Here is a 12,930-nt window from a genome sequence, read left to right as displayed (position 1 = left end):
CTGGGCCCGTGTGCTCCTGCATTCCAGGAGTGGGTTTGCACGCGTGTCACACGTAGGTCTGGTGTGCGCTGTGCGTGTGCGTGGGGGTGTACTTGTGCGTCCTGCCTGTCCTTCTTTTGTCCTCCTGCTGATTCGAGGACCCATCTTGGGCACGTCACAGTGGCCTCCCCTGAACTGGGCAGTGAGCTGGGGCTGGGGAGGCCCCTCTGTCCCGAGGCCTCCTCCTCATGAATGGCCTCGGGGACGTCGTTCCGCACCTAGTCATGTCCAAGAGAGGCCGGAGAGTGGGCTCGGGGCACATGACGGGCGAGAACAAGGGCCCTTTGTGTGCTTGGGCAGCGGTGGCTGCAGCCCGAGGCTGAAGGACTGGCTGTCTGGCTGACCCCGGGGACAAGAGCTCTCCCATGTCCCCCAGGGCCCGGGCCCAGCCTCCGTCACCAGAGCTCCCTCCAGAACCCATGGGCTGCAAGGGAGACCACTGTCACTGGGGTGTTTCAGGAGCATCTTCCTAAACAGGGCGATTGTGATGAGGGCTCGGAGCTCCTAGAAGAGCAGAAGTGGGTCACAGGGTGGCCCCGCAGAGGCCGCGCCCAGAGCTGAGGGAGTGAAGCAGGAGGACCAGACGGGGCCGGGCGGGTGGGCAGCAAGACTGCGCCAACTCAACCTGGTGCCCCACTGTCCCCACAGAGCCCGGCCCTGCCAGGCCTCAGGCCGAGTTGGTCCCACGCCCAGGGTGTCCAGCACCCTCCAGGCGTCACAGGAGGATCGCCCCTCTGATGCCCTGACGTGAGGGACAGAGAGGACCCAGGGCTCCGGACAGCCCCTCCCACAGCCGAGGGCTCTCCTGGGTCGGAGTCAGCTCTCCCAGCAGTGCCCACGGGTGGCTCCACAGCCCTGGGCTGTCAACCATGGCGCCACTGTGCATTGCCTGAGTGGGGGGCTCCCCGTGATGGCCCACCCCGGGGCAGGTCTCTACCTGTGTCCTGAGGTTCCCTGAAGCATCCTAGGGACTCTAGGTGGGGGGCTACCGCCTGCACTTCCTGTACTTCCGTTTCCACCCGAGACCTCGCTGGACCTGCCCTCACCGCCGTCTTCGCCTCCGCCCTCCTCGGCTCCAGAGCTGCCTGCTCACACGTGTTTGTTGTAGCAACAGCCTCCTTGGTGCCACTTCTGTCTGACTCCATTCACTGATGCTATAACAAAATGCCTGAGGCAGGGAACTCATGAGGAGCAGAAACACGTTGCTCAGAGATCTAGAGGCTGAAGGGCAAGGTGTGAGTACCAGCAGGCTAGGTGTCTGGTGACGGATGCTCTCTGGGCTTTCAAGATGGCCCCTGGTACGCCCAGTCCTCACTGGCCTCCGTCCCATCTGTCTTCCAACAGACAGGCACATGCTGAGCTTCCCCCCGGGCCACCAACTGTCTTTTCACAGCTCAAGGGCATCCTGCCCTGGGTGGCACCTGTGGCCCCAAGGCGGGTGGGGTGTGGAGCATGAGCTGGCAGCTCAGGGTGGGAAGGGCTGGCAGGCAGCAGCTTGCAGAGCTGCTGGCAGCAGGGCCACAAGGACGAGGGACATGGCTGGCTCGCTGCCCCTGGGGGCTCCAGCCTCAGGAAGCAGGACCCGGATCTGGCCTTGCACCGGAAGGCAGAGGTGGCGGTGCAGACGCCTGCAGGTAGAGGCCGTACCCCGCCCCACGCAAGGCGAGCAATTCCTCAGACACCTCTGAGGTCTGAGCCCCCTGACAGCTTTCACGTCACCAAATACTCACTGAGCACCTTGTGGTCAGGTACCGACAGAGCTGGGCTCTGAATCAGCTTTCCTGCTCAGGTGCTGTGTGACGCCGGCCGACTACGGCACTCTCTGTGCCTCCATCCCCACCTGCAGCGTGGGGTGCGGAGGAGGGTAAAGGAGCTGGCCTGTGCGAACCTGGGAGAGGCTGTGCTCCTGGTCCGAGCCCTGCGCCTAGAGCTGCCCTGGGCCCCATGAGGCAGGCGTCTGTCCAGAGGCGGCTTTGCTTGGGTGTGGCTGGCTGCAGAGGCCTGATCTGCAGAGCCTTTGGCGTCACCCTTGACCATGGGCACAGCAGGGTCAAGGTGGAGGGTGGTGGAGGGTCAAGGTCAGTAGTGAGCCCAGCCCCTTGTTGACGACTGGGGCGTTCTGACACCGGGAAACCACCGTCCCCAGGACAGACGGTCCTAGGGAACCTCAGTGCTACGTGCAGCCAAGCTCGCCGGACCCTCTGGGTGGCATCCACTGCATCACCAGGAAGCTCCCCAGACCAGGTGGCTTCAGTGACAGGAACCGAGTCCCTGACGTTCTGGAGGCTGCAGGCCCAGGTCCAGGTGTGCAGGCCCGTTCCTGCTGGGCCTCCTCGGCTGTCGGAGGGCACCATCTTCTCCCTGTCTCCTGGGGCCGACCTCGTGGCTGCGTCCTGCTCTCCCTCTCATAAGCACAACCAGACAGGACCCACCTACTGACCCCATTCCACCTAATGACCTCCGTAGAGACCCGTCTCCAGACAGCTGCCCTCTGGGGTGCTGGGGGTGGGATGGTGACGTGAACCTGGGACAGAGCACCGGATGGCAGCCGCGAGCTGGCCGTGACAGTCTCATCGAGCCTAACAGCCGAGCGCTGCCTTTGCCAGGGCCGGTGCCGAGGGCCCCACCAGCAGCCCTGCCAGCTGAGGCCCAGGCAACGAAGGCGGTGGAGCTTCTCCCGAACCGCCATGATGGGGCCGCTGCCCTTGATCCCGAGGGCGGGAAGGAGGGGAGGGTCTGCCGCAGCAGGGCCACATGCTCGTCCAGGGCTGCAGCCTCCTGGCCCAGAGACCAGGCCAGGCCAGGCGGCCCTCACCCTTCTCCCTGGGCAGGCAGCAGGGGCTCTGCAGGAGCTCAGGGACACAGAAATGGCCAGGCGGAGGTGCTGCTGTGAACCTGGCCAGGGCTGGCCCCCAGGGAGGACCTCCCTGAGGCCCAGGCGTCCACTTCTGGGAGCACGATTACCTAGGTGTTTGCTGGCTCCCGAGACCCCTCGAGGAGGCATCGGGGACCTCCCACCTCAGGCAGCAGAAGCACAGGACTTGAGAGGCCGGTGGTGCTGTCCAGCATGGCGGGACATGGGCGGGTTCCTGCCAACCATGGCTCCACACCCCATGGCCCCCATGCCCCCCCGGGGCAGGGCAGTGCCGTCCCTCCTGCTGCCCGTCGATGCTGTGCAGGCTGCCCTTGGCCCCTCCTGTGCTGCCAGGGGCTGGAGCCACACCAGGGCTCAGCGGACGGCAGCCCCGGCCATGTCCCCTGGCCAGCTCTTGGGGCGAGAGTGCACTTGGGAACACTGCAGGCCATGGGAACAGAGGAGAAGCCATCGGCCTCCCGAGCCTCCGTGGCAGAAGCCCACCGGCTCCCCGCTGCCCGCACACCTCAGTCTCGCTCCGTCCACCTGATTAAGAGGGGCCTGCCCAGTCTCAGGGTGTGAGGCCAGAGTCTGGGGCAGTCCCCAGAGCCACATCATGGTGAGGGTGGGGTTGGCAAGTGGGGGGACAGTTCCCTCCAGGGCTTGGACGCTTCCTCTGAGTGGGTGGGCCACATGGCACGGCCTTCTTCTATGGAAGCATCTAGAAGCACCGCCTGCCGCTTTCCTCAGCTGTGCAAGACCAAGCCCGAAACTGGTACCACTCCTCCATCCGCCAGGGGCAGGGCGCACCAGCACTCACGGAGTGACGCTGCAGCCCCAGTGCCCACCCCACCCACCGCCCAGCCCAGCACCACCGTCCCCCTCTGCAAACACCAGCCCAGGACCAGCCCTGGTCCCCTGTGCCCAAAATGGGAGGCGCAGGGGGTGCGCGAGCTGGCTGGCTCGGGGAGGCTGGTCCCTAGGCTGCGTCCTCGTGACCCCTCCAGCAGCGTGGGCCGGCGGAGAGACTTCACATCCCCTGGGGGCTTGGGTGGTGCTTATGACCCACAATACCAGGGACAGTCCTGGGGCCCCTTGGCTCCTTGGCAGGTCCTGGCTGTGCTACAGTCTGCTCAGGGTCAGCTGGGCTGGAGGGAGGGAGGGAGCCTGACCCAGGGCTCAGGCACCCCCTCTGCCCAGCACCCTCCGGCCAGGCAGAGGACTCGGCCACTCTGGCTTCACGTGCGCCTGTATCCACAGACACCAAGAATAGGTCCTGCTCAGGTTGGCCCCGCCCCTCCAGGGTCAGTACTGGACCCCTCCCCTGTCAGCCAGGGCCAAGCTCAGGACTCTGCCTTTGGTCCACAGTCCTGGAGGACACAGATGATAACAGACTCCATGGTCTAGTCCAGCCTCTTGGCATTGATGAGGGACAACTGAGGCCAAGTCCACGAGAGGCAGAACCAAGGTGCCCTGACCATGGGTCTGGCTCCTGGCCAGGGCTGACACTTCCTGGGAACAGTCCACTCCAACTCATGAACCAGGCTGGTGGGGAGAGGCCAGGCGTGCTGCAAGGACCCTGAGGCAGGACCCTGAGGTGGACTGACAGGCACCGGGGACCTCCAGTGGCCTACGGGCAGAATCTGAGGTGCAGGCATGGCTCTTACCCTGGGTGGTCCAGTGTCCTCTGGGTGAGAGGTGCCCCCACCAGTGCGGCTACAAGGACTGACATGGGGCAGGAGAGCCGAGCTGCTAAGGGGTGGCCCGCAGGTCCCTGCCCTCCAGGTCCAGCACCAAAGACCCCAGGGAGAGGACCACAGGTCCCCCTTGACAGACTACCAGAACCCCCACATGGGGCCCTTGAGGGAAGATGCAGGGGATGAGACCCAGGTGAAGGGGACAGGGAGGACTCACCCTGCCCGGGACCCTCCCCTGGAAACACAGAGCAGAGGAGTGGGTGGGGGTGAAGTCACAGGCTCACCCACACTGGAGGCCCAGGGGACGCTGACCTCGCCCAGGGCAGTCTCAGGGTGGGCTGGGGGGGGGTGAAGTCACAGGCTCACCCACACTGGAGGCCCAGGGGACGCTGACCTCGCCCAGGGCAGTCTCAGGGTGGGCTGGGGGGGTGAAGTCACAGGCTCACCCACACTGGAGGCCCAGGGGACGCTGACCTCGCCCAGGGCAGTCTCAGGGTGGGCTGGGGGGGTGAAGTCACAGGCTCACCCACACTGGAGGCCCAGGGGACGCTGACCTCGCCCAGGGCAGTCTCAGGGTGGGCTGGGGTGGCCAGGATGGAGGCAGGGCTCTGTGGGAGGGAGGGTGGGTGGCAGGAGGGGTCCTTTTCATTTTGCCTGCTCTGTGGGGGGACGGTAGGCACTGAAGGAGGCAGGGAATGTGGCCCAAGGCGGGGGTCCTGGGGGCCAAGCTCCAGGCTGCCCTCCTGTCTAACAGACTGCAGGGCACTGGCTGGCCACGGGGGTTTGGGGCCAGGGCGGGCAGGGCGGGTCAGTTCTGGCTCCGTCTGGAGGCCTTTCCCAGGCTGTGCCGGTGCTCAGGCTACCCGCACCTCTGTCGCCTCACGCCCTGGCTCCCAGGGTCAGGACAGAGCTGCGGTTTGTGGAACCGTGGGTTAGCGGAACACATTCCATTCCCGGGCGCTCTGTGCGTCCACAGGGACCGGCCACTGTGGGAAAGCTCACCCAGACCAACCACTGTCGTGCAGCCTGGGCGAGTCGCGGGGCTCTCTGGGTGTGATGCTGGGAGTCTCCGAGGGGCCTGGCCAGACCTCGCCTCCCCATCTCCTCGTGGGCAGGGGGTGTCTGACGCCCAGGCACAGGTGTGGGGCACGGGCCTGGAGTCCAGCTTTGGCCCAAAGTGCTGATTATTCCACACGCTGTGCACCTGCCAATCAGGGTGTCCCGTCCAGCCAACCAGCTCAGGCCCTCCAGCCACGCAGGCTGGCCGGTCTGCACCGTGCCGGGCACTCCTGCTGGGGCATCGCCCTGGGCAGCATGTGCCCAAGTACAGAGGAGGGACAGAGACGGGCAGAGACAGGGGAGAGACAGGCGGAGAGTCAGAGCCAGAGACAAAGAGGGAGAGACAGAGAGAAAGAGACAGAGACAGAGACAGGGGAGAGACAGAGACAGGGGAGAGACAGGCTGAGAGTCAGAGCCAGAGACAAAGAGGGAGAGACAGAGACAGAGAGACAGAGACAGAGGAGAGACAGAGACAGAAGGAGAGACAGAGAGAGGCAGAGACAGAAGGAGAAACAGACAGATGGAGAGACAGGCAGAGACATAGACAGAGACAGAAGACAGAGACAGAGAGAGGCAGAAGGAGAGACAGGCAGAGACAGAGACAGTAGAGACAGGAGAGACAGAGAAAGGGGAGCTAGAGAAAGAGAGACAGAGGCGGAGCAAGGCGCCTGGAAGGCCCCAGACGTCATCTGTCCCCCTCTGGCAGTTTGCCCTGAAATACAGACCCTTCTTCTCCTAGCCCAAGTCGGGAGCGCGGTTCCCACGCTGCAGCACAATGCCCCACACCGTGAGGGAGCAGCCTGCCCGAGTGCCCCCGACTGCCCCGAGTGCTCCCTGAGTGCCCCCTGACTGCGCCTCCGAGTGCCCCGAGTGTCCCCTGCCTGCCCTCCTGAGTGCTCCCTGAGTGCCCCCTGACTGCCCCTTTGCCCCGAGTGTTCCCTGACTGCCCTTCTAACTACCCCGAGTGCCCCCAACTGCCCAAGTGCCCTCGACTGCCCCCCCAGTGCCCCCTGAGTGCCGCCCGCCTGGGCCTTTAGCAAGTGCTCAGCACAGGCTACCCCAACGTCTGCCTTTAGTGACATAAATTCCATTTTGATGTGAAACTGCCCAGCATTTTATGTCCCTGTTTGGGGCTTTGACTGAGCCCCTTGGGAACCGTGTGCCCAGATGCGGCCATCTATGCAGAGTCCCCAGGGAGACGCCATGACGAGCGCCCTGTGATTCTCCAGCGGCCGTGGCCAGCCGTGGCCAGCGCACCTCCCTGGCCCAGGCCTCACCCCTCTGGGGAGCTCTGCAAGTCTGTGTCGGTCTCACAGACGCCTGTCCCCACTAACTGCACCGCGCCTGGCTCCTGAACACCGCGACATCTCCGGGACCCTGGCTTTGCGGTACATTGCTGTCACCTCCTTAACTGGATGCCCTCGTCTTGAGTTTGGTGGCCTTGACTCCAACCCAGCTTCCTCGGCAGAGTGGAAGGGCACAGTTCCACGTGGGTCACTGCAGAAGTGCTGTGTCCTCTGTAGAATGCTCAGTGGCCTTCTCTGGGCCATCAGACACAGGTGAGCCACTTCTGGGATGAAGGTGACCCTGACCGTCCTGAGGACGGGGAGAGCAGGTGCTGACAGCTGTCCTGTGTTGGGCTCCGCTGTGCAGGTGGGAGCTCACCTGAGCACTGTGGAGACCAGGTGTCCACCCATGTCCTCCCCGGGCCTTCTGGGTGGACCCCCGCCACAGGGAGCAGCAGTGGATTGTAAACCAGCCCCACCCAGGGGACACCTGGGCAGATGCCCCCCAGATCTAAAGGCCAGGGGGAGGGGGAGGCTTGAAAATGAGTAAAACCACCGCAATTTTGAAAATGAGACTAAAGAGGCCATTTTTTTTTTTTTTTAGAAAACACAAAGTTCTAAGTTGACTCAAGTAGAAATAGGAAATCTGGCTGGTCCAATGGCCGGGTGCAAACTAACAGTGTCTGGGTTTGTCCTTAAAAAGGCACCGGGCCCAGAGAGCTGTCCTAAGCCCAGAGTCACTCTAGGAATCACTGCAACAGGAGACAGAGGACCTGCCTCTGGAGACCTGGCTCCTTCTCCGCCTGGACAGATGGAACTCTCACTTAGCATCCTCCCCTGGCAAGTGGACATGGAAACAGCGCCCTCCCACGTGCCAGGGTGGCTGAAGCCTTGACTCGTGAGCCAGCCCAGGCCTCTGAGTCTGCAGGTAAGAACCTGGTGCGGCCAGCCGTGACGGACGGTTACTGGCATTTCCACACACAGTACGGACAAAAGCAACCGGCTCATTCTTTACAGCTTGTTGACACCTTGAAAAACTAACAGCAAGACTCGGGCACACACACCCTGGTCCACCAGGCTGTCCACATGGGGAATCATGCACCAGGAGCAAGCGGACTTCATCTTAGGGACAGGAGGATGAGTCAGCTTGAGAAAAATCCACTGTCAGAACAGAGTCCCCCCCAAAGCACCTGGTACCAGCTTGGGGACTCTTGGGACAGCCGGACACACCATGCCTTCCCCGGTCCGTGTTCCAATGGGCTGGTCTGAAGCATCCCCCAAAGCCCACCCTGATGTTTCTGGTTCTCCGGGTGACCTCAGTGGGGAGGGGCACAAATCATCCCAGACTTTTAAGTCCTGGCGAGACCTGCCTCCAGCAGAGCGCCAGGGGTCGGGGCGTGTGGACACACCACCCTTACCTGGCGGGTCTGCATTTCCCCTGACGCTGTCACCAAGAACAAAGTCCTTGAAACCAGTCTTCCAAACATAAATAAGCCTCCGTTCAAGTCAAGGAAAGTACGAGCCCCTTGACATTTGCCAGACTGGATCCTAGAAAGACCTCTGGGGCGGATGCAGGGAGCCCCAACCAACGGCCACCTTCCTGGCCTTCTGCTGACCCCCCAGGAAAATCTGCCTCCCAGCCTCCAGCGGGGGGGTGGGCCCGAGAGGCACCTCCTGCAGGAAGACACTGAAGACCCCGCTGCAGGCAGGGAGCAGAACAGGACTGTCCCCAGAGGCAAAGCAGGGCCCCTGGGAGGAATTTTCCAAGCTGCCAGTGCATTTGGGGTGGGGTGGGGCAGGTCTTGGTCTGGCCATCCCTGCTGGCCTCTGTCCTGTAGCCCCTGCCTTAGGGATGGTAGCAGCAGTCACAGCCTGGCCATGTGGGGCTCACTCAAGCTGTGCCCGAGCCCCAGGAGCGGTCAGGATGTGGAGCCCCAGGCTTGTGGGGAAAGGGCTGCCAGCCTCTGGCCCTAACCCCACAGCCCACCCCACTGCCATGCCTGCTTCTGTCCCCACAGACAGTTCCCTCCCCCTTTCAGCGTGTCCCCAGGGAACCTAGCACCTCCTTTGGGCCTTGATCACTTGGTGGCCTGAACCCATGGGTCCTTCCTTAGCTGCAGAGGCTGGGTGATCTGTGCCCTGCTGGTAGCTCACAGGCAGCCGGTGGTCCCCAAGGCTTTGGCACCCTGGAGTTGTGGCCAGGAAAGGGCAGATTGCACACCACATCCAGAACCCTAGCTCGTGGGTCCTGCAACCAGGGGGGAATGGGGAAGCAGGCCCCTGTGTACTGCCCACAGTGCCCAGGAGGCTGCAGCTCAGGGTCCTGGTTCTGCACGGTGTCCATACCCTCCACCACTCCACCCGAGGACTCCCCACGGTCATCCCTGAGCTCCAGGGCACGCACGGGAGGCCCTGTGCTCCAGGCTGCCTCCCGGCCCCTCCCCTTTCCTTCCGCTGCCTGGCCCCACCCAAGGTCCTCCTGTCCAGGGCGCCCCACGCCCCAGAGCACTACTGGTGCCCCAGTGGGCACTCGAGGGGCTGCCTGCCCCCAGCTGTGCTGAGACCCAGCTCTCGCGCCTTCCCGTCTGCTGCGCACACTCCAGCCCCGCGGCCCGGAACCCAGCCTCCAGGGAATCCTCCCAGGGCCACCCAGACTCCCCACCTCAGGGCTCTGCTCACTGGGGTGGGACTCGGTGGCCCACTCCTGGCCCTGTGAGATGTGAGGGAACCGAAGAGGTCCCGGGGCCAAGGAGGGTCAAAACCTGGGCCGAGCCAGTGTGGCCCCCAGGACAGTGACATGCCCCGTCCAGGCTGGGGACTTCCTCCCTCAGCGAGGCTGGAGCAGGGAGTGGGAGCACAGCAGGCTGGAGGCCTGAGGCCAGCTCTGGGGGTCTCCCAGGGACAAGAGAGACGGCCAGGCAGCCTGCCATCCCCGGTCTGTTCTTCCTCTGCGGCTCTGGTGGGCGGGTTTCCCGTGGCCTAGGAGCCCAGGGAGCTCCCCGAGAAGGGCTCGCGTGCCCCCTTGTGGCGGCATGGCAGCAGTGGCTATAGACCCTGGCCTCTACCGGAGACTCGTGGGTGAGGAAGGGGCTCCTCTTCTGGGACCCTCGGGAACCACCCAGGGCAGCGCTGACACGCCCGAGATCAGACATCAACAATCCACTCCCAGAGCCTGAAGGGGAAATCGGTGGGCCCAGGGTGCCAGTGGGGGGCTCGCGGGCCCCGGCAAGGCTGGAAGACACCGCGGCACAGGAGGCCTGGAGGCAGAGTCCGCCAGGGGCTGAGCAGACAGGCCACCTGCACAGAGTCCCACAACTTCCGAGTGGACTCCAGCCTCTTAGAGGAGGCGCGAGGCCATGGCCTCTAGCCCTGTGGGCCGCCCTGTCCTCAAGGCCGAGCACCACTGTGAGGTGGAAGCGGGCCTTCAAAGTGGAGCCTGGGGCAGAGACGGAGGCCCAGGCCCCCAATCCCAGAGGCAGGGACGCAGCAGCCTCTGGGGCCTGCTCTGGTTCCTGGTGTGGGGATTCATGGAGCCCTGTGAGGACGGCTCAGCTGCGACCTGGGCTGCACCCTGCACCAGGGCCAGGCACAGAAGTGCATCCCGCAGCCTTGGTGTGGGGCCTCACTGCTGTGGGACCTGTTGTCCTCAGAACACTCAGCGCCTCGGGCTCCTGGCAGGGAGGACCCTGCAGGGAAGCCCATCCTGGGGGGCTCTGTGCACACAGGGGAGGGGCACACTGGAACACGTAGGCATACAAGGTTTTCTTCATCAAGGAGGTGCTCTGTCCAGGGGGGAGTGTGGGGTTTGTTTTCCTTGAGAGGAAAGAACCCAGAGTCCCCAGATGGGAGGCCTGCTGACCTCGGGGGTGTTCTGAGCCCTAGAACTCCTTGTGGGGCCCTCTCCAGGCCAATGGGCTGTGAGGCGGCCAGGCCTGGCCTGGGGTGGAGCAGGTGTGGAGCCTGCTTTTCTGCAGAGCGAGAGGCCTGGGCAGGCAAGGGCTCACAGCCTGGGGTCACCTCAGCTGGCTGCTGGTGGAGCTGCAGTGCCCAGGGGCAAGCTGGAGATGGCAGAGTGGCCAGGCTTCCTGGCGGCGGTCCAAGCCGCCCACAGTGAAGGTGGCGCTCAGCACTAGGGTCTGCGCGGGAGGCTCCCCACAGCCAGCCAGGCTCCTGGGTGTCCATTTTTCCCTGAGGGGGAGTCTTCACAGGCATAAGTGTTTCCATACCTCTTAGATAAACACAGAGGGTGCAGCAGCTGGGTCATACAGTAGCCATGTTTTTAGCTACATAAGAAACTATTGGACCCCAACTGCAGCCCCATTTTCTTCTTAAATCCTGACCCAGAAGCACAGATGCTTGGACCTCCCTGGGCTGTCCAGCTGCAGGCTTTCCTGCAGGCTTGGACCAAGCCTGTAGTCCTCAGCCCCACAGATGCAATGGGAAGAGCACCCCTCCTGTTGCAGTGATTCACTTGCAGGTCAGCATGGGAAAAGAAAGAAGAAGCAGAACAAGCGAAGCAGCAGCAGGAAAAAAGTCCTTTACTGTGTACAGCGATCTTTTTATAGTATTGTGAACAAAGAAGGCAGCCTTCCAACAGCAGTGAATCAGGTCTTTCAGCTAATTAAACATAGCACACAGAAGTTTACTTCCTAATCAGAAGTGACCCGCTTCTCATGGCTAGTCTATTCTCGGCCCGGAGTATGTTGAGCTCTGCTCTTTGTTAAGAACAGATAATAAAATTTTTCTCAGCGCCCTCCTAGCCCACTTGGCAGAACGTCCCGTTTGCAGGCAAGTCCTCCCAGGGATAGCAGACACCTTGTTTTCAATCTAAACCTTGAAGGAGCCTCTCGTTTGCAAGTAGGCCCTCCCAAGGACAGCAGACACCTCGTTTTCAAGCATGTCCGCTGTTACCTATCTATACCTTGACAGAATATCCTGTTTGCAGGCAGACTCCATCAAGGACAGTAATGGTAACGCAGTTACATCTGATTCTCTACATCTCCTCCTGTTCTCAGCCTCCAGGACGCGCTGCACGTTCCCCAAACAAACAGCCTGGGTGCTTAGGACTCCTTTTATCAGAATCCCAGCCAGCAGGGCTCAGGGTGGTTTGGGGACTCTCTTGCAGGAACTCACCTGCTGCCATACTTGTGGTGACTCCAGCTATGGATTCAACTGGAAGAGAACAGAAACTGTCAAACAACTTCCCAAGGGGCTGTACCATTGAGTCCAGCTGTCCCACAGCCTCCCGAACTCGGGCTAGACTTACTTGTAAAAGCGGCTTAAGCAACAGAGACGACTCCACTTCACAGGAGGTGCTAACACGTTTCCAGGACAGCAGCTGCCCTTTGGCGGTCCTCCACCTCCCCCCTGCCCCCGGGCCCCTCAGGGTCCCTCCAGTTGGAGGACGGTTGCAACGACACCTGCACAGGTACGGAGACCCTTCAGTCCGGACGGGATCGCCGCCCCTCTGGCAGGCCCCGCGAGCTGGCACGGCTGCGCCCCGGGAGTCTGGGCACACCGCAGAGAATGGCGCACGGAGTGGATCGCTCATCCTCGAGGCCGCAACCCCGTGCCCCGCACCAGTTCCCAGTGTTCCCCGGGGGTTGGTGCCCACAACACAGCGGCGGGGCTACATCCGGCAGGCGCGAGCAGTCCGCACGCCTTGCCCCGCGACTCCGTCCGCCCTGCCAGCCCGTAGGCCTTGTCTCGCAGGTCCACGCTGGTGCGCGGAGGACGTGGTCGGAGCTGCGTGACCCGCCACTGCTGCGCGGGGAAGCCGGGGGCGGAGGGGGCAGTGCTGAGCCAGGCTGAGCTTGCGACCGGGCAGGCCGAGTGCCTGACTCGCACACGCCCTGACTCCCGGGGTCCGTCCCGGCCCCGCCCCTGGGAAAATCCCTCGACCCGCCTCTCGGTGCCCGCCCCGCCCACTCCCCGCCCCGGTACAGCCCACGCTCCGCCCCTCGGTGCCCGCCCCGCCCAGTCCGCTGGAGGACTT

At 63.2% G+C, this 12,930-nt stretch overlaps 2 long non-coding RNA genes across 2 annotated transcripts; one reads left to right on the top strand and one right to left on the bottom strand.

Annotated features, from left to right (window-relative positions):
- The first annotated feature begins 6,180 nt into the window (after positions 1-6,180).
- Positions 6,181-11,632, top strand: LOC131423968 (uncharacterized). The gene is made up of 3 exons (XR_009226242.1): positions 6,181-7,208; positions 7,639-7,863; positions 7,953-11,632. It is a non-coding gene; the product is annotated as an uncharacterized LOC131423968 (long non-coding RNA).
- On the bottom strand, positions 11,453-12,793 carry LOC124089096 (uncharacterized). Its single transcript, XR_006850604.1, has 2 exons — positions 12,202-12,793; positions 11,453-12,107 (listed from the first exon to the last, which is right to left on the bottom strand). It is a non-coding gene; the product is annotated as an uncharacterized LOC124089096 (long non-coding RNA).
- Positions 12,794-12,930: the final 137 nt, after the last annotated feature.

Source organism: Marmota monax, unplaced genomic scaffold, assembly GCF_021218885.2.
Source record: "Marmota monax isolate L192 unplaced genomic scaffold, Marmota_monax_Labrador192_F-V1.1 WCK01_AAM20220418_F8-fsc00125, whole genome shotgun sequence".
NCBI lineage: Eukaryota > Metazoa > Chordata > Mammalia > Rodentia > Sciuridae > Marmota > Marmota monax.
This window is presented reverse-complemented; position numbering and strand designations above follow the sequence as displayed.